Here is a 22,606-nt window from a genome sequence, read left to right as displayed (position 1 = left end):
AACACAATGCTTAGATGGTACTTTAGCAGGTGCATCACATCCATCTAACAAAGCAATTGCAGTGACTTCCCACTGGGACCGATAGTCTCCCCTGCCACAGGGGGTTGGCCTGGTCTATAGTACCAGATGTGTGTTCCACCCCTAGGAGCAGGCATTATATCCAATCAAAAATTTGCTGGTTGTACATACACTAGATGTGCCACTATTGCACCAGCAGGAACATCTTGTTTAGTATGTTGGTAGTACAACATACAGAGTCCATCATTGAGGAGAACTCTAGGGGACTATTCTCCCCCAGCCATCTGCATATCACCTCTGGCACCATGAAAGCCACCCATCCAGTGGCAGGGAGTTTCCAGCTTAGTCCCAGCTTGATTTCTCTCTCCTGTGCTCATGTCATGCAGTGTCTTCAGCAGAGGGTTTTTCGTCCACCTCTGGTATACAACCAACAGTTTCTAGATTCATCCATTTACCTGCAAATTTCATTATTTCATCTTTCTTTACTGCTGAATAGAACTCCATTGTGTAAATGTAGACATGCTAAAATTTGTAAATGAAACAAGATGACAGTCTGATAGAGAAAAGTGGGACATGCTGTGCTCAGAATATATTTTATCCCACTAGAACTTCATCAAAGGATGATGGTTACAGTAGGGAAGGCTTTGGCTAATTTGAGTGGTAAACCATCAAGATGGGCTGAGAAACAGAAAAAGCTGACTAAGGAGATCATTGAAAGTCAAATGGTGCACAGTTTGTATGAGATCGAAGCAGACCTAAGGGTGGACAGTTATCTCTGCATTAGGGTATACTGTGAACATTTATCCCTTGGAGAAAGTGTAAGCCAGGTGAATGAACTATGGGAATAAGCTTCATGCAACAATTGGGGAGTTTTGCTAGAGGGTGGACCGTTAGACAGTATTGTGGAAATAGGGATAATGCAGGGGTGGATATTACTCACTCATACCTGGGCTCCTACATTGCACTGTTTTGGTCTATAAACAGCCTGTGATCACACACAGAGACTGGAACTCTTAGCACACATAAGGCAGTTGGAGGACAGCGACAGTCACAACGGGAACTGGTCCTTCTTGGTGCTTTGCTAGACTAAGCAACACCTCACTGATTTTCACTTAGTCAGATTGTCAGCCACATGCAACATGCCAGGAGGAGGAAACTGAACTCAGGACGAATGATGGTAAGATTATAGACAACTAAATAAAGTGGGGTCCCGTCAGTGCTGAGCTATGCCACTTGCTCTCTAGAGGAATGCTAGAGGCCATTTCATGCTGCATTAGACTTTGTTAGGTAGGATAGAATGGGCCCTGGTCTTTTTTGGATCTTCACTAAGCTAAGCCCCACATAGACTGATTCCATTTAGTCATTTTGGCAGTGCCATCAGAGATGCCAGCAAAGGAGACAGAAGCTTAGGCAGAGGCAGAATAATGGTAGATTAGAGTGAACAAAGCAGAGCCATGTCTCCCGTCCAAGCTGAACTAGTCAACATTTTCTTGTGGAGAAAAACTCTTGATTCATTCTTGAGGCTTTTCGCACTATATGGGACATTGGTAAGGTTTTTAAATGTTTTATTTATTAATTTTATTTTATGTGTACGAGTGTATTGCTTGCATGTAGGTAGGTGCACCTGTGTCGTGTGGTGCCTGCAGAGGTCAGAAGAGGGTGTTGCATCTCCTGGAACTGGAGCTATAGATGGCTGTTAGCTTCCATGTAGTTTCTGGGTCCTCTGCAAGAGCAGCCAGGGCTCTTAACCACTGAGCCATCTCTCCAGTCCCTGGTAATATTTTTTAATATGCCCACAGATTATCTATGTCAATGACAATGGACACCCTCTTGAAGCTGGACACCATTTATAAACTGTTCATGACAGAATGCTTTCCTCCACATTGCACGCTGGTTTGGCAATGCATATGGAAGAACATTGAATATGTAGCTAAAGACTGTGTAAAAAATACCCAGCATACAGAGAAAAGCCATGTTCCTAAGTTCATTGAAAGGATAAAGTACTGAGGGCCATATTCCTCTGTAAGAGACTTTGGAGAGGGAAGCAAAACATAAACCCCCTACTCTATACCACTGTTGTCACTGCCATTGGCTACACAGAAGAACTAAATGGTTAGACTGTATTGCCGAAGATATGTCATACTGTGGTTCAACAACATGAAAAGAATCAGGATTGGAATGATCTAGATGCTCCCACAATGTAGAAAGACTTCCATGGTGCCGTAAGGCATTATGAAGGCGGTTTCAGGAGACTCGTCAACAATTGTATTACTCACATACATAGTAAATCTATCAGCAAGCCTGACAAGGTGTTTCCACTCATGAAGCAGTGGTATAACATTTAAAGTTGCAACCAACAACTCTCTGATTTCATTGAAGGCCCATGCTGCAGGAGACACCTATGTGTTAAGTTGTAAGACAGAGAAAAGTTATGTGGCTGAAGAGGTCTTGGATTCCATTAAGGAAGTTATAATCAGATTTTGGCTGAATGGATGTGAATGGCCTGTCAAACTATTTTCTACATGTTGTGCACAGGTCTATAGATTAGTGGAACTGTCACCTGCTTTTTCCAAAGATGCATTTTCAGTGTTTGATGTTTATTTGTAGAGATTCCCTTTTTGCTTACACTGCTGACAATAATGGGCTGTTGCTGTGATATGGTAGTCCAGTGCTCAGAGAAGACTCTCATGCATTTATCATCACCTGACACACTCATCACTGAACATCGCTGAAGACATGACTGAAAGAACACACGCCCCCGAACTAGGGGATAAGTATTAGGAAATATGTATATTTATCCTTCTCGGCATGACAGTGAGTCATTATGGAACAGAGGAGGCGCTGGGGATCTGCAAAATAACCTGAACCCTAGGGACAGTATGACAATCAGGCAAACAACACATAAAGACTAAAACTGTGGTAAAAGTTAAGGGCATGTTAGTACTCCCTGAGGGTCAGAGTCATTGCCCCCTCACCTGGGCTGTAGACATTGCTTCCTTCAGCCCCGTATAACTGCTTGGCTGTGGGGAGAGTCTGTTAGTGTATATAGCAGGTGGAAAGTTGACTGAAGGCAGGGCTTGGGAGCAGTATTTTTCCTGAGTTGGCGACCACGCTGTGGAGGAACGTCTCAGAGATGAAGCTGTCATTGCCTGTAGCATGCTGCTGTAAGTAGCTCTTCACCAATTTCTCATTAATTAAGCTTTCTCAATGCATTAGTTTACAAAGTTGGAATTGAATACAATATTTCTTTTTGTCATTGGTACAGTGTCTATGGGGAACTGACCTTGAGACATAAGGCAACAGAGAGCTGATAACTTCTAGAACACTATTGCTCCAAACATTTGGAGATCAGTGTTTTCAAAGAGGGATCCTCCTAGCCTGGAACCACTTACACAGTCCCGGGACATTTTTTTTTTGCATTTATTGACATGAGGGTAAAAGGGGACATTGTTACTGATATTTGGAGGGTACACGCTGTACATTTTCTATTTCCAAGGTCTCATGTAAGAACTAGGAATAACCCAACTCATTATGACATAGTACCTGAAGCTAAGGAATAGGACTTTTTGTGAGCACAAGATTCAGTCCTAGTATCTCAGCACCAGAGGGGAGACGTTAAAATCTTGGGTGGCTGGGTCCTGCTATGTGTTTGCATACTTAGATGAAGCTCAGTGAACAATCAGTTCTGAAACCTGTTATAGACAATAATGACAGATTTTTGTCTGTCCCAATTTAGTATCAGTCAAATGTCTTAGACATAGGAAAAGCAGTGTTGTCCTAACAAATCATCTCAATTTCCTGGTTGTATTTGCATTAAAATTATTAAGTTACAACTCTAAATTTATTTTCTTAAATGTAAAATGAGAATAAATGTTCAATACATTAAAATATGTGAAGAGAATGGCTTAACACTCGGGTAGGAATTATTTGAAGGTCCAAATATTTGTAATGTTGGGAAACACGTTTAGAGCAAGGCAATGATGGGGGAAGTTGCCCAACTCTCAAGCTGTACATTGGGGCATGTAATAATTTACCTACATTTTATAGTGGATAGAATTTATTCCCAAGCCAACTATGCAGAACCAAATCACTCAGTAGAAGGCCCTCTGGTTGAACAAGGCTTCCCCAGGAAGGTCTCCTTTCAGAACATCACTGAAGCAGATCATCTCAATGTGTTTCTCTCCTTATACCAGGGACATGTCTGCTGCTGCTGGTGTCAAACCTGTTCCTGTGGGAGAATGTGGCCTCCATGCCACAGACCCAGTTGCCCACTAAGAACCTGTATGAATGTGTGATTTTCCTGTCTCATTACAACCATGACCTAGCCACACAAATATACTTTGAGTTTGTAAGTACCTTACTTATGTCTGTTTTTATTTCTAAAAAACACGTTTAGAGCAAGGCAATGATGGGGGAAGTTGCCCAACTCTCAAGCTGTACATTGGGGCATGTAATAATTTACCTACATTTTATAGTGGATAGAATTTATTCCCAAGCCAACTATGCAGAACCAAATCACTCAGTAGAAGCCCCTCTGGTTGAACAAGGCTTCCCCAGGAAGGTCTCCTTTCAGAACATCACTGAAGCAGATCATCTCAATGTGTTTCTCTCCTTATACCAGGGACATGTCTGCTGCTGCTGGTGTCAAACCTGTTCCTGTGGGAGAATGTGGCCTCCATGCCACAGACCCAGTTGCCCACTAAGAACCTGTATGAATGTGTGATTTTCCTGTCTCATTACAACCATGACCTAGCCACACAAATATACTTTGAGTTTGTAAGTACCTTACTTATGTCTGTTTTTATTTCTAAAGGGGCCTGTAAAATACCCTTCTGATTAAACCAGGGAGCATAATGAATCAAATTTCAAACACTAGACCTTTCTACATAAAAGAAAGGATTAGATACTAAAACACAGAACAGGGAGAATGTGAGATTTCATGAAACCCTCAAGCTTAAAGATAACACAATGTTTTCCCCCTTTTCTCTATAATAAACTTTAAAAATGGAGCTTATTTTCAATTTATACTTTTGACGTAAGTACATGAGGCTAGCCAGGGAGGCTAATCTCTGTGCACGGAGCCTGTCTCCACATGCATCCTACACAGAGCACTCTGCAGATATCCAGTGCAGGAGAAGCGTATTGTAGTGAAGGTGCACAGAATGGAAATAACAAATGTGAAAACACGGAAAAGGAAACAACAAACAAACAAAATAATAGTTTCTCAGAGATTCCCAAATTCTACAACATACTGTTTTAAGATTTCTAGTAGTATTCAAGGTTTTCTACATTGAAATAGCAGGAATCATTTCTGTATTCCGTAAGAGTCCAATAAAGGTTAGACGTCTCTTCAGATAATGATTTTGAGATCTGGGTTTGTTTTTAATTCCATAGACCAGTAGTGCAGTGGGAATTGGAGTAATCTTGACATTGATTAGTTGAACATACTGAATGAGATAATAGCATTATACTTCTTGGAAACTACTTTATTATGTTATAAATTTTCTAATTTTCTCATAAAAATTTAAAAGAGATTTCCAGTGATGAGTTTATAATTACAGTAAGAGGGTTAGTTTACAGGGGAAAGTACGCGGTTTCTTACTAGTTGATACATGGAATCTAATCAAGGATAGGCAATCTGGAGAAAATAAACAAGACCAGTGAAAAATTGTCAATATAGAGAATATGTCTCTATATTTGTACTAAGAATTTATTCCTCTGGCCCTTCCATCACTAGTGTTGCTTTCAGTCCCTCCTCTTGGCTGACAAACGTTCAACCACACAGAATTCCTAAGGATCTGTTAGTTTCACAAATTGCTGACTGACGGTCTTAAAAACTATATACCTGACATTATTTACCTTATGTAATTTCAATCTTCAAGCCACTAATATATAAACATTCACTAGTATTTATGAATTCTTCATTCATCCATTGGTAATTATTTTCTTAAACAATGCCCTGATTTTTATGATTGATTTTGGCACCACCAACAGGATTGCATTCTCACTGTAGGATGTTGGTATGATGCAGATATAAAGATGCATTGATAACTGAAAGAAAAGACATAATTCTAGGATGCCTCATTAATGGGAACACACCATTTTAAACTAACGTGAAGCAGGAGGCTCATAAATATGGATGCACATGCGCTGTTCTATGGCACTCTGCTCAAGTTCTAGAGAAAGAAGATTCTTCAAAACGTTAGCGTTTTTGAGTTTGGGCATTTTAGTGATTTCTTTCCAAACAATATCTTTGAGGAAGAGGATAAAAACTGGAATAGCAAAGGAGGGAAGAGTCTGGAGAGCTAGGACGTTAGACTGCATAGCCAATGGGAAGTCGAGCAGGCAGACGGGGCATTCTTCACAGCTCAATTTCAGCTCTCACGAAGTCCTTACTGTTAAAAATTGAACATCTATCATATTCATTAATGTTCTGGTCATAGATGTATTTATCCCACTCTGAAACTCCTAAATTGGAATCATTTCCCTCCTCCCAGGTAGAAAAAATTGCCAGGAGAAGTAAGAACATGGGCATGATGTTTGTCAGGTGCCACACAGCTTCCATCCCAACTCAGAGAACCGTGAGCAAGTCCAGGAGACAAAAGTAAGTTTCCAGTTGGCTTTCATAAAAACAACTGGAGGTCTTCACTGGGCAGTTGTGCCAGAGGTTATTACATGTGCTGATACACTTGGAATCACAGGTACAAGCTGAAGAATGAGTATACGGGAGACAATCACACTGCACAGTTGATAGACCATAAATTAACTCAAATGCTAGGTCATGTTCGGACAGATTCAGTACCCAGGGAGAAGACCACTGTCAGGAGTACCAGGTCTGTAGGATTGTCCCTTTCATTCCTTGGAAATGTTTGAATTGAAGTGAACATTCATGGTTCAATATACATTCATACACATGTGTGGAAAATGCAAGGATAGTGGAATTATGGTAGTGTGCTGAAGTCTCATGTACTGGTGGTGTGCTCCACTACTGACTCGTGTGTCCTTTGTCTTTGAGTTTCTTGATCTCCTGCTCCTACGTCCACGTCTTCATTCATGTAAACATTGCCCTGACTGTTCTGCCTTCTCTCATGTATATTTTTTGACTTATTTATTTAGTTATTCATTCATTTATTTATTAATATTTAATTTATTTTTATTTTATGGGTATGAGTGTATTGCCTGCATGTATGTGAGTGCACCCGTGTCGTGCAATGTCAAGCAAATCCAGAAAAAGGAGTCGGATCCTCTGAAACTGGAGTTATGAATGGTTGTTAGCTGCCATGTGATAACTGGGAACTGAACCTGGGTCCTCTGGAATACTAGCCAGTGCACCTAAGCACCAAGTTGCCTCTCCAGTCCACTTGTCTTATATATTACCTGAAAATTGGCTCAGCAAGAGTGTCCCCTATTCTACACTACACTTCACAGGATGACCTTGCTATGAGAAGGTCTCTATGTCTCTACACTGTTGAGTGTAACTGTTACGATCTCTCCCCTCTGACTCGCTGTCATCACCAATCTTAGTAGTATGTAAACTCGAGTTCACATGTACACATCTCACACTCACGTTCGGTTCTCCACTCACGCTTCTATTTCTAGGCCCAATAAGCCCTACAAAAGCTACTCACATTAATAAATGTGACTATGATAAGGGAAACGAGGGAGAAGAGGCAGCAGAAGATAACTTTTGCCAAGAGTTACACTTTCAGCACTTGAGAAAAGACTCTGTTGGCGCTGATGTACTTAATCCTCAGATGAATTCTACTGCCCCAGGTTTTATTAGAAACCTAATGACCTGAGGCTACAAAAGCGGCCATAGAATGGGCACCACTTGCGCGGCAACAGCAGGGAGTGGCCACAGCACTGGATTATGGCTGTGACCTTCTTGGGGTCTACCAGTTCACTTATCCTGTTTTTAGAGATCCAGAATGGAGCTAAACATGACCATGAAATTCACTGGTGGACAATCACCAGAGGAATGATCATCCGTCTCCCTTCTCAACTCCAGGAATGCTTTTCCCTCTTGGCAATCATCATAGACCGACAGACATTCTATCAGTCCAGTGTGTGATAACATGCCTTCTCTTCAAAAACCAATTAATAATCCATCTGGAGTTGAGTGATTGATTCTGTGGGCCTAGCCGAGTTTGTGGACGGCCTCTCAGCCACGGAGGATGTGCGCTAAACTTACTGCCGTCTCTCCTTAGATGAAGGTGGATTGTCTGGCTTTCGTATCAGCGCTTACAGTGGATTTTGAAGGTTATTTTTACAAAACAGACATTGAGATACTGTCCAATCAACAATCTCAGAAACATTAAAAATTTGGTGCACAAGGAGAAAACAAGCTGGTGAGTAGAAAGAACAGAGCAAAGCAGGTGCATAAATGACATGGTCTGAGGGTTCAATGATGAATTTGTTGAAACTTAAATCTTTCTTTTTTCTTGTGTGATTGTGCTTGTGTGTTTAAGTATATGCTTGTGTACATGTTTGTCTATATGTAACTATATTATTATGTGACTATGTACATGTGTGCTTGGCACCCAAACCCAGTACTTATGTTTCCCTGACAAGTAGTTTAGTGACTGAGTCACTACCCTGAATCCTAAATATAAGAGCCTAACAGCAAATTGGATTTCATCTTATTTCACCTCCATTTTCTTTGCAAAAATTTCCTTTAACCTACAAGTTCTTTTTTAAATATTTTATTTATTATTTTTATTTTATGTGTATGCATGTAATTGCCTGCATGTAGGTAAGTGCACCCGTGTCATGCAATGCCCACGGAGGACAGAAGAAAGTGTTGGATCCCCTGGAACTGGAGTTACAGACAGTTGTTAGCTGCCACGTGGGTGCTGGGATTTGAATTCGGGTCTTCTGCAAGAACAGTCAGGTGTTCTTAACTGCTGAGCCATCTCTCCAGCTCAACCTACAAGTTCTTAATCTTCTGTGGAAATGTAGTCCATTTTTATTGACCCTCATCATCTTTTTCAGGCATTTTCCTTTGGAAAGCAAGGATGTGCTGACTCTGGTGGTCTACGCAAACAGATAAAAGGGCAAATTGAGATCTAAGCATGTAAAGAAAGTGGCTTCAGTGGGGACAAGACCCAAGATGGTGTAGGGGTTATAGGCATCTAATTGTATTGTAATAGTGGTGTGATTCAGTGCTCTCAACTTCTGGCCTTGCTGATGATTGTATGTTCCCATTATTTACAGTGACAAGGGAGGAGCGTCCCATGGTGACAGCCTGGCGATCATACATTTTAAGTTTCTCTCTTTAAACTCTCTCTGAGTTTCCTCACTAGCATGTAAGGAGTAAAAACCAGGCATCCCGGGACAACTGCTTGTGATGGAAGTTCCAGTACACGTGTAGGGTACATAACCCTAAGGTAACAAGCAGTGTTTATGATGGATCTGGTGCTCCAGATTCAGGTGATGGTACTGGTGCTGGTGGGGCCAATGTTGTGGCTGCTGCAGGTATAGGTGATGTGGTAGGCTGAAGGGTTTAGAAGGCCCATGATATGGTGAATTTCTTCTGGTTCTGCAGACAAAATGGGCTTCTACATTTCCGGGTTGCAGTTGTGAATGCTATTATCGTAAATGGCATGCACTTACAACTTTCCTCTGGACAACTCTGTTATTATTGTAGCATTGTGATTTATAAAGCACTATATATGGCCAACAATCAGTAAAGGGAAACTGGTTTGTATGCACTGGGTTCCCACGACTGTCTTTATTTTACTAATCATCTCCTTCTCCATTGATCACTCAGAGGGTCATTATATTTCAAGGGACAGTCAACCTATTTCATAGAGTGTCTTGAGTTTTCTGAGAACATGTTTGCCACCATAAAGTCCTGAGTATTTTTTCTTAAATTTTTTTATCATGCAACACAATGGACAAATTACCCTGAATAAGACAATTACTTCCCCTGAATAAGGTAATTACTCAAAGATGGAAAGGTGAAGGGAACGAGCTTTCATTAACTGTTTGTGGTTGTGCCCCTGGCTAGGGTATTTCCGGTGCTCTTAGCTTTACCCCTTCAAAGTTGGAAATCCAAACACTATGATCAGATTGAGGGCTACCCTTGACCATATGGAGATCTCTCCATGGAACCACAGTTGGTCACGCCCACTTTGTTCTTGGGTCGGACTGGATTCCTCTGGTCTTGCATCTCATTCTCAGGCAACTATTCGGAGTTTCCATTTACCTGCCCAGAACCCAACACCCTGAAATTACCGTGGACTTGCATTTTTGTCTCTTTCCTGTGATCTTACTCAGGTAGTTCCTGGACTTGAGAGATTGATCTGATCTCCCTTCAAGCAGCTGGGATGGGCTCCAAAACCAACTGAACTTGGGTTTTTATCCATCCTGTGTGGTGCTTCCCTGAACTGATTCTTATGCCCACCTGTCTATTGTGCTTCCAAAGTCTGTGCCATCAGCATGACCTATTTGATCATAAGGACAAGAAGAAAAGGTGAACCAAGGAAAAAGGTCAGAAACCAGCGCAGAAACATGCAAATATCAGATATGTTTGAAGAGTCTCTACTTACATATGTCACAGCACAGTGAAGGAATACATTTGAGTGTACAAAAAATAACTTCATCAATGAAAGTGTTGTGTTAGTATGAGAAACTTAAGCAATTCAATGATTTAAGACTAATTTGGCAAGCTTGCAAGGTGGCATACAGGTAAAGGCACTTAGTGCCAAACCTGATAAAGTGAGTTGACTCTCTGGATCTCACACGGGGGAAGCAGTGTACCCTTGTCCTATAACTTGTCCTCTGAATTCAACAGGTAAGACATATTATCACCCGTACACATGTGCCCAAACACACACACACACACACACACACACAAAGGCAAACAGAGGCACATAAAATAAAAGTAAGAAACTTAAAAAATCATTTTTTAAAATCTAAAATCCCAAATCGCTCCTGCTACTTGGAAAGAGTCAAAATTTTCAGAAAAAAATCAGTTGGTATTCTTTTGTGAAAATTCATTTTCATTAATATATTAGTTATAAAATTTTATGTCTAAAAGTAGTTCATGCTGAATAAGAGGATATTAATGGGCATTACTTTTTTTTGATGAAGGAAAATGAAATTATTTCTAGTTTGTGCAAACCCAAATGCATATTTTCATCAAAAGGATGAAATAATAGCCAGGAAATATATGAAACTTTTATCATTACAGAATGCCCCTATGCATTTAATGATTCTTTTTTATTTAGTATTTTTATTTTATGTGTATGAGTGTATTATCTGCATGTATGTAAGTGCACCCGTGTCGTGCAATGTCCATGGTGGCGAGAAGAGGGCGTTGGATCCCCTGGAACTGGAATTACGGATAGTTGTTAGCCACTATGTGGGTGCTGGAACTGAATTCAGGTTCTCTGCAAGAGTAGTCAGTGCTCTGAACTGCTGAGCCATCTCTCCAGCCCCCTATTTAATGATTCTTAGTGAATAACCACCCATTGCTTTCTGTGCATTTGTTCCCCACTACATTCACCTCCCAAGTTTAAGTTCTGTATTTTTAACCCACTGAATCTACTTAGTTCTTCTTCTTTGTGCCCTAGTGGTTAGGATCAATTTATGGAGCTGGGTTAGTGTTCTTGTTGGCTTTCAATTGCAGCGATAAAAACACTGACAAAGTTCATGACTAATAGTTTTAATATGATACAGAAGTTTCTTCCTTAATGACTTTACCAGCTATTTCCTCTGCTGAAGATAACTGTTCTGCCTACAACCAAGCCTCAACTACATCGGATTCTAGGAACGAGCCTTCCTAGCAACGTGGGTATAAATAATATATGGCCCACTGTGTGCATGCAGCACACAATGTAATGCTTGACCAACAGGGGGAATTGTGAATGGAAGCTCCCAGAAAAACTTCATGTCTTCAGACTGGACTTTCTTCTGCAAGGCTGATTAACTGATTAGCACTCCAGTGATTATAGAGAGTTTGGAATGTTGCAGGTCCAGAGCCTAATTACCACTGATCTCAGGCTACCTTTAGCCCCTAAATAGCCATTTGCTTGCCCATCTCTCTTTCTGACCTAACATCCCATGATCAACAGATAAAACACCTTCTTGTAAGGTATTTACTAATAGACCAATAGGTCCCACCAATCAAAAAACTAAGATGGTCCTCATATAGCATCTGAGACCTATAGTTAAAATTCCGCCACTTTGCTATGACTGCCTACCAAATGTGTCCACCAATGTGAAAAGGGTCTTGATTTGTGAGTTTTCTTTATTCTGTTACTATAAAATACCCCATAAAACTACTTCCACACTGAATCATGGAATTAGGGGTAACCTAAATCAGTGTTTCTGGGCCATGGTCACTCATATTTGACTTCAGAAAAAACTATCTCTCATGCCCTAAAAAAAAAAAACACTGGCCAAAACCAGCTAAGGGAGAAAGGGTTTTATTTGGCTTACAGTAAAGTCCATCATCAAGGGACACCAACACAGGAACTCAGGGCAGGAACCTGGAGCACAGACCATGGAGGAGTGTAGCTTACAGGCTTGCTCTTCTGGTCCCTGATCAGCCTGCTTTCCTATACAACACAAACTACATGCCTAGGGGTGGCACCACCCACAGTGGGCTGGGCCCTCCAACATCCCTCAATAATCAGTCAAGGAACTGCCCCACAGAGATGGCCACAGGCCAATCTAATGGAGGAAATTTCTCAATTGACGTTTCCACTTCCCAGGTATGTCAAGTTGACAACTAACCCTATCCAGAACAGGTAGCTTATCAGAGTGTGTATCCTGAAGAGTATTACTTCTCCCTAGTTTATCTGCCATCAATTGCCAATAGACCATGAGCTAGGGGTGGAGCTTCATCCCCCATCATCAATCAGGGAACTGCCCCCATCTCCCATGTTATTTTGGTTGGTTTGATGTGATGTAGGTCTTCTGCATGCAGTCACAGCTGCTTTAATTCATTGTGCAAGGGTGCTGTCATGTCCAACAAATGCTGTTTTGGTGCAGATGTCTGTTACTTTTGATTCTTACAATCATGTCCCTCCATCTTTGGTGATGAAGGGAGAGGGTATGTGACATAGATATCCTCTTTAGGATGGAGCCCTCCCCATTGGCTTATTCTTAGCACACTGACCAGTTGTTAATGGTCTATACTACAAAAATAATCTTCTGTGAAGAGGTTTGAGAGATGCACTTATCTATGATAAAGATTAGAGAAATTATGGGGAAGTTCATTACTATGTTCATTTAACAGAGCAATAGGATTAGATTCTTACCTAGGGAATATGATGCAGCCAGCCATGGAATTTTGTCCTGGTTAATGGACTAAGTCATGAGATCAATCTTGTGGACTGGGCCTTAAATCCAATTAGTAAGTGGTTGGTTATTCCAAAAAGATTCATGTCACCCTCACACCAGTGGGAATTTCTTGAACAGCTAGAGTTTATTGTTGATCCCAGGGTTCTTCTGGTGTAGAGCTGTTGCTGACTTTTCTCCCCGAGTCTTTTGCACCTAACCTTCCAGCATCGTGCAAGCTTTCCAGGAGAGATGAAGCGTCTAGGTTGGTACTAGATGAATATCTCCATATCCTGTGACTCAAGCATGTGGTGCCAGCCTAGAAGAAACAGTAACTCCAGGTTTAGTGAGAAAGCCTGTCTCAGAAAAATACGGAGGAGATTGATAGAGAAGGGTATTGGGAGTGCCCTTCTGGCATCCATCCATACATATACACAGGCATCACCCCCCCCATATAGACACACACACACACTCACACACACACACACACACTCTCACACACACACACACACACACACACACACACACACTGGCACAAACAAAACAATTTTGATTATCTGAATCTTTATTATACGATGCTTAACAGCAATACCCAAATCACTGTCCATCTTCACATTGTGCATATGTTTCACCTTGTAACACCTAGAGCAGGAGATTCAAACAAAATGTGTCCACTGGTTTTGAAACCACAAGTGTGGAAAAAAAGATTAAACCAAAATTGAAACAGAAATGCAACAACACGCAATACAAAACAGCAAATAATTATATACGTTGGAAAAAATCTGAATGTTCCTGATCCATAACCAGTAGCCAATTGACAAGTATCTCAACCCTATCTTTGATATTTAACTCCATTGCACATCAAAGGAGTTACTTCTTTACAAAGTGGCAATAAGAATCCAAAACTAAGCAAGGTGAAGATGAGCAGTGTTTCTTCCCAAACAATGACATCATGCAATTGAAGAATCATAGTATTCTTTATAAATAAGAACTTTGGGGTGAGGGGATTACTGTTTCTCTTATAAAATCCCAAATCCAAGTTCAATCCCCAAATCTTACTCAAAGATACCAGGCATTGTGATCTGCACTTGTAAGCCTAACACTTGAAGCAGAGACAGGAAGATCCTTCCAGTGACTTGTTGGTCACTTTTGCCTAACTGGTAATCTTCAAGTTAATGAGACACCCTTTCTCAAGGGTGGTGAACAGCCTTCCTGAGAAAGACACCTAAGGTTGTCCCGTAGCCTCCATATCTGAGCACATATATAGATATACACACATAAAAATCCAAAAACAGCTAAGACCAGGTCAAAATCAAAAGACTGTCTCTTTGATTTTTACCAATGCATCAATTTGCATTTATATACAAATGAGAGCCTACAATCAGAGCACTGGGAAAACTCTCCATATTAATAGCTGTTCCCTGTAGTCCAAAGACAGAGGCCACTTGACCAATAGTTTTCCTCATGGCTGGCTGAGAGCACAACTCTTAATGGACACCTGGATCCATAAACTCTAAACATGAGTTTCTGTGATTTGTGCAGAAATTAGGAAAAAATATTGTTAAAAGAAAGGTGGAGTTGTATTTTTAATCTTTGCCTTCTGACTACAGTGGGCAAAAGTGAAAAGTCTAATCTTGTTCTTCCCTCTGTGCCTGTGACCAGTCTAAAATCTATAAAACTCCGTAGGACAGAGACAGAGACTGTATCATATCTAAGGGTGACTGTGAGTCAGATTAACTGACCCTATCCTGAGAGTTAAGAGATACGAGTTCCAGGTGATCCCTGTTCTCTACTGCAGGTACACTTTCTGTGGGAGTTAAGATCCTCACACACTTCGGATGTCACAGAGTTTTTCCCTTTACATGCAGAGAATGAAATCTTTGATTCCTTTTTGGAGGTCAGGTTTAGATCCCAACTTCTGCATAGCTGATAAACACACTGAAGTTTGTAAGGAAGGTAAGATCCCAGTCTGACAGTGAAATTGTAGGACATGACATCTGTGCTCAGAATGCATTTTATCCCATCGGGACTTCAACACAGGAAGATGGTTGCAGTTGGAGAGGCTTTGGCTAATTCATGTAGTAAATGAATCAAGATGAGCATAGAAAATGGAAAGGCTGACTCAAGGGGTCATTGAAATTAAAATGGTGCCTGAGGGGCCAGAGAGATGGCTCAGTGGTTAAGAGCACTGACTGCTCTTGCAGAGGACTTAGGTTCAATACTCAGTACCCATAGGGTGGCTAACAACCATCTGTAACTCCAGTTCAAGGAGATCTGAAGCCCTCTTCTGGCCTCCACAGGCATTGTATGACATGGGTGCACCTACCTACATACAGGTGTAGCCTAAACATTCCTCATTCCTCTGAAAAGAGTAAGCCAGCCAGGGGCAAGACTAGAAGTACCCTGGGAAGACAGGTGGAGCTGCCCGGGAGATGGAGAGTTAGCTGCAGAGAGGTAGTGCAGCAGTGATACTGGAACGGAAAAAGTGTGCGTGGAGCCACCGGGTTGGATGGCAGCATCCTGTGGGGTATGGACACGTGATGGGACACTTAAGACCATGGGCACAACGTGTGAACGCTAATGGATACTGCAGGTGGGGCTTGAATGACGTATGGGTCCTGAGAAGCCGTTTCTTTGTAAGTCATTCTGTCCCAAATGTCATAAAACGGTACAAAACCCAAACTAAAAATGTTTTGTTAGTCTGTGAGCCCTGGGGCCTGGGAGGGCGTGTGTGCGAGCCTCCCAAGAAGGAAAAAGGGGAGACAATTTAGTGCAACAACAGGCATTACACTCATACACATAAAATAAAAAAATATAAAATGTTTTTAAAAAACACGTGAATTTTTAAGATCAAAATAGAACTAGAGTTGGACAGGTATGCTTACAAAAAATAAATAATTAATTGAAACGAATGTAGTGTATGAATGAACTTTGGGCATGCCCTAGTTAGCTTTTCTATAGCTTTCAAAAAGCACAGACCAGAAGCAACCTGGGGAGGAAAGGGTTTCTTTGGCTTACCATTCAGAGTCTTCTGTTAAGGGAAGCCAAGGTAGGAGCTCAGGCAGGGCACAAACCTGGAGGCAGGAACTGAACGACCCAGCAACTAGGGAGGAACGAACTGGCTTTCTCCTCAGGCCTGTGCCCCAACTGACATCTTATACAGCTCAAGACCCACTGTCCAGGAGTGGCACCACATACAGTGGGTTGAGTTCTCCCATATTACTGAAAAATCATGAAAATTAATAACAGATTTCCCACTGGCCAGACCAATAGAGGAAATTTCCTGACCAAGGTTCCCATTCCTGGGCATTTCTAGATGACAAATTGAAGCTATCCAGCACAGGGGACGTACTTCATACGCAAACTGGGGACTTTGGCTAGAGAATGGACTCTTAGGCCATCCTGTCCTATAGTAGGAAACAGAATACTAATGGGATGGACAGTCTTCATCCATCCCCAGGCCCTTGCTGCACAATGCTTTGCACTATGATCAGCCTGTTGGCACCATTCAGACACGGAACGTCACAGATCACATAAGGTGGCTGGAAGGCAGTGAGGTCGGCAGAACAGAATGGGCCTTGGTCCTTCGTGGCCCTTTACTAAGCAGCATCTCAGAGATTCCACATACTGAGATTGTCAGTCCCGTGCAGCCTCTCAAGGAGAACAAGCTGAGACTCCGGAAGAATGACCAGATTATAGATAATTTAATACAGCATTGTCCCATCAGTGCTGAGCTATGTAAATTGATGGCTGAAGGAGTCAGCTGATACATGCCTGAGACCTGTTGATACTATATTCCATTTTGTCAACTTTTTGTTTTGAGTCTCCCCACAGATGCTCCCCACAATGACAATACTCTTTTAAAACTGGCCACTATCTGTAGTCTTTCCAGGATTTAATGCTAACCTCTACATTGTTAAACATTTTGAAATGTTTCTGAAAGAACAGTGAAGATAGTAGTTAATGATTTTGTAAGAAAGTACCCTACATGCATGGGGAAAGCCATGCCTGAGAGTAAAAAACGTATTGAATAAACTCCACCTACCTATAGTGAGTTTCCATTTTAGGGGTTATTGGGCAGGGAGGACCATGAAACTTCTAACTGATACATGTTATTGCCAGTGCTGTTAGCTGCACACCAGAACTGATAGGTAGAATCAATTTTGAAAAATTGCATCTATGGGTTCAAATGGCATGGAAATACCAGGCTTGAAATGATGTGCCAGCATTTTTACGTAGAGCAGACATAGTTCAAAGGTGTTACAGCCTCAGGATACTTTACCATAATCTATAAAATATGATGGGCACTTCAGGAAAAGTACCGAGGATGTGCAAAATTCCCTTAAATGAAAGAAATGACATTGGCCTTCTTCAAATGCATTGCTACCCTCAAGGAGCCACTTTCTTATTCTCCATCTGTCTACTCCTGTGAGAACAAACCTCATCTGGGATGAATTACCCATCAGAAAATGTACACAGCCATCATTGTCTGAGATATATGTGACAATTCCCTCTTGACATCTTGGCTTAAATACATGAAAATCCACTATTTTGACCCAAGTTTTCTATTCCTAAATCTTTGCCAAAGTCACATTGAGGATTTAGAAGGACTAGAGACTACAGTGGAGGTAATGGTTTAGCCTGTAATGACCTTCCTTGCAAGCACGACAACCTGAACTTGGTCCCCAGAATCCAGGAGAACAAGGTGATGAGTGGCTTATGATTCTAATCCTGGCAATATGGATGGACAGCAGAGAGATCCCTCAGGACTTTTACGTAAACGTAAGAAAATTCTTATCAAAAAATAAGGGCGAATTTACCTAAGGAACTTTGTCCAAGGCTGAACTCTGACCTCCAAATGGCAAGTGCATTAATACCAACCCTCATGCACATGTATTGATATGTTCAAACATATACACACATATACATAAGAAACAGAAAAGGACCAGATAGTAATAACAATATAAATAATACTTGTGCTTTGATGTTAGCTTCAGCCTGGGCCTGTGGAAAAGGACTACGTTTCCTGGTCGGGAAAGAACGACCTGCAGACTGCTGATGCAGGAACTCGAGTTGCCGCTCTTCAGAACCCAATCCACTGCCTGCGCAGGGACACACATAAGACTGACAATTTCTTCAAGGTCCTCAAGTGCCGAGTCGTCCATAACAACAACTGCTAATCGCATCTCCAACGTCATCAACTCCCGAGATGTCCTGATGGTTCAGCCCTTCAGAGCTTCTTTGAATTGTTACCCTTTGGGTCATGCACAAGTGTAATGCAGTTCTTTTCTTGAGATAAAAAATACTTTTTTATTTATTATTTTAAAATTTTTTAGTTGAATTTTTGTGTATTTCATACAGAACATCTTAATCATCTTTATACCCCCTTCCCCATTGACACCTTCCCATAGTGCTCCCCGCTGGAATTCCCCACTGTCATTTGTGTTAAGGTCTATCATGTCAAGTTTGTGTCCCCAGATGTCCCTCAGTGCAAGTTCACCCACTGAGATCTATTCAGCTTATCTAGAGTCACTCCTTTTAAGAAGATCAGCTTTCCCTCACCCAGCAATAATCAGCTGCCAATAATTCTTAGACTAAAATTGGGGCCTGCTGTCCATTTCCATAGTTCTGTGCTGGGTTTTTGTCTGCTTGAATTTGCATGGGTCTTGTGCATGCTGACACCATTGCCGTAGGTTCATGAGCAAGGTCCCAGGAGCCTGTAGGACTCTGTTTCATATGGTCGTGCACCTCCTCCCTGGCTCTTACAATCTTTCCACCCCCTCTTCCACAACGGTCCCTGAATGCTGGGTGGGTGTATTTTATTATAGGAGTCCTGTCCAAAGACCCATACTCTGCAGACTCTTATTCCGCACATTTTGGCCGTTTGTGATCTTTTGTGTTCCTGGCCCTCTGTTGCATGAAGGAGCTTCATTAATGAGAATTGAAAGATACATCGTTGTTCTCTTCATGTCTTGTTCAATGCTTCATGAGCCTTAGGTATAGAGGTTGCGTCGTAGATGTGCCATTTAGGCTTGGACACTTAGGCTTGTGTTTGACCACCTGTGGAACTCTGTAATTGTTGCAGTAGGGGCACTTTTATCTTGGGGTAATCAACAGCTACCTAATTGGACTTAAAGCTCACTCAATGTGAGGAAACTTATGTTTGGTACTACAAATCTAGCTAAATACACAGTGAGAAAAGTCATAGACCTTAGAGAAAACCCCAAGACTGTAACATCTCTAGACAAATGTAATTTCTTACTATGTTCAAAATATGGATCCTTAAATTTACAAAAAAGTATGCCAGTCACTACCCATCAAAGAAGCTTCTTTTTCAACAGATAATTTTTTCTTAACAAATAAAAACTGATTTTATTTAGCTGATCATTTCAAACTGGAAATTTTCAAGTTTTTTTCCACTTAATATAAAATTGATCCATGTTTTATTCATGTTCTTATAAAAAATGGTCACAAAGAAATGAAATTTGGCTTGGATATAACCCTAGAATACTTAGTTTTGAGTCATAGTATGTTAATCTGGGAGAACTTATTAGAAAAAAACATAAGATTAATATCACTTAATACATCCTTCCTACAAGAGGAAGGTATCTGGGATAGGTTGTTAACATGAACTCTATTCTGGGAGTCAGTTTTCATAGTCTAATGACTGACAATATAAGTACCATAATAGTGCATTATCTCAAGTACTGTGAATGGATAAACAGTCTAAAACATGTCAGGACATAAGAGAAAGGGTCTCTATATTTCTCTAGTAACTGTCGTCAAGCATGGTCCTTCTTAGTATCATCCTAGAAAGATTCCATGTATTTTATTCACTCTAGGTCTGACAACACTTCATCTCATATCGATGATATTTAACATTATCCCCCCATTCTCCTGTTATTTATGTTACACAGCAGGGAGTAAATCCATCACAGGGACCCTAATGGTGATAGAGCATTACAAAGGTTTAAATGCTACTGAAAAACCCTCATAAATGGCAAGAAGGAAGGAGGAAAGGGAACCATGAGCACGGGGAAGATCTCAGCAGTGCTTTAGAAACACGAGGGGAGCCCAGGTCAACTGTGTAATACACTGTCAGGGGCTTGCCAACCTCACACTCCTTTCCACACCGGCAGCTGCAATTCAGCACAACGTAAATGTGGCTCATGTTTGTTAGGCTCAAGGTAACAGGGAGTGCAAGGTATAGAAATTAAGGGGCTTTGCTGGAGTGATGAACTGTCAATCACTAGAGGTAGCCTTGAGGTTTCCCTCAATTGTTAGTGAGAAGCTGGGTATCAGGTGGAACAAAAGGTAAGGAAGAATATTTGCTAGTGTCTGTGCTCTTGGAGCTGATCATCTGCAAAGGGAGGCTCCTCCTAATTAATCCCAAGATTAGAGGAAGCCAACAGGCAGAAGCGTCCTGTTCAGAAGGAATGTTCAGATGGAATCTGTGCATTGACTGACAGCAAGAGGGCCACTGGAAAATCAACTGCTCTAATCTATCAGAAAATGCTTGCTGGGTTTTCATACGCTGCCAGAGAGAGACTGTGATCATTGAGTGGTGCCAATGAGTAGTGGTGTGTCTATAGTGTCCTGGATGACTAGAATTTGGGCATAACCATCATGAAGGGTTATGAGGAATGTAAGGACAGGCCAGACTGCATTTTGTTGGGCACTGAGAAGCCTATGGTCCAAAGGACAGTTGGGGTCTGGTTCATGGACTTTCTGGTTGATTTTATTCAGTAGTGACTCAGGTTATGGACCCCTTATCAGAAAGGAACAATACCATTGTGTGGACCACAGGTTACTCAACTCAAAGTCTCTTTTAGCTGCCCAGCTGGTACAACCTAGCAGATCTTGAGGTGATTCATGAATTCCTAGATGACCCTGATTGATCTGTGCTTTTATTGAGATGAGACTTTCTGAGAAAGCTATAGGACCAAATAACTTGTAAGTCTCAGTGCCAAGCACCCTAACCCTGGTAAAATCTGAGACAATAAATCATGAATCTTATGTTCTCTGGAGATGAGGAGTGGCACCATTTTAGCCTTAGAAAAAGAGCACAGCTGGGGCCAGAACTTCCCTTCAAGGTGCCCAAACTGGGGATTGAAGACAACCCCCAAAAGGCCAGCTTGTGACATACCACCACCAATAGTAGAATTAAAACCAGGGGGCAGCCCATCTTCAGAGGCAGTACTCACTCACTCATGAGGCACATTGTAAGTTCCAAAGACATTCAGAGAGATGTTTAAAGTATATGATCCTTGGACCTTGCCCTGACTATGGAACACTCCTCTCATCAGTGTAAATAATAGGAACATATGACTATCAATCAGTCCAGGAGTTCTGAGCATTGCATCATGCCACTGTCACAGGGCAATCAGATGTCCATAACCCCTACAACATGTTGGGTCTTATCCCCACTGAAGCCATGCTGTTTACATGCTTAGATCTCAACGTTGCCTTCTTCTCTATCTGCTTGGACCACCAGAGTCAGCACATTCTTGCTTTCCAATGAGAAAATCCAGAAAATGATGACAAGGCCCAATAGAAATGGACTAGGTTTCCACAGAATGTTAAAAAACATGTAAGTCAAACAAAAATTTAGTAAAGAAAATAGAGGTGAAATAAGATGACATCCAATTTGCTGTGAGGTTCTTAAAATGAGGATTCAGGGAGATGACTCAGTCTCTAAATAGCATGTCATGCAAACATAAGTAACAGGTTAGATACTAAGCACACATGTTCATATTCACATAAAAACACACTTACATACAGGCAAGCATGTACACAAGCATACACTAAAGTGCAATCACACAGGAAAAAATGAAAGATTTAGGTTTCAACAAACTCATGTTTTAACCTTCACACCGTGTCATTCACACATCTCCTTTACTCTGTTCTTACTTTCTATTCACCAGCTAGCTCACTTTCTCCTCGTTGCACACCAATTTTTCAATGTCTATGAGAAAGTTCACTGGGCCATCTCTATCTAGTGCCTAAAAAAAAATATATATATATATGAGCTGGACAATCCACCTGCCTTCTAAGGAGAGAAGACAGACTTTAGTGCAAATCCTTGGTTGCTGAGAGGCAGTCCACAAACTGGGCTAGCCTCAAGGAATCACTTATCTCCAGATGGGCTATCTCTTGATTTTAAAGGGACACATGTTTTCATACCTGGACTGGTAGAGAATGTCCGTCAGTCTACAATGACTGCCAAGAGAGTACAGCATTACTGGGGTTCAGAAGGATGCTCATTACTTTACTGAATGTCCACCAGTGAATTTGATGTTTA

Source organism: Nannospalax galili, unplaced genomic scaffold (assembly GCF_000622305.1).
Source record: "Nannospalax galili isolate Female #2095 unplaced genomic scaffold, S.galili_v1.0 scaffold72, whole genome shotgun sequence".
NCBI lineage: Eukaryota > Metazoa > Chordata > Mammalia > Rodentia > Spalacidae > Nannospalax > Nannospalax galili.
Note: the sequence above shows the minus strand (reverse complement) of the source record.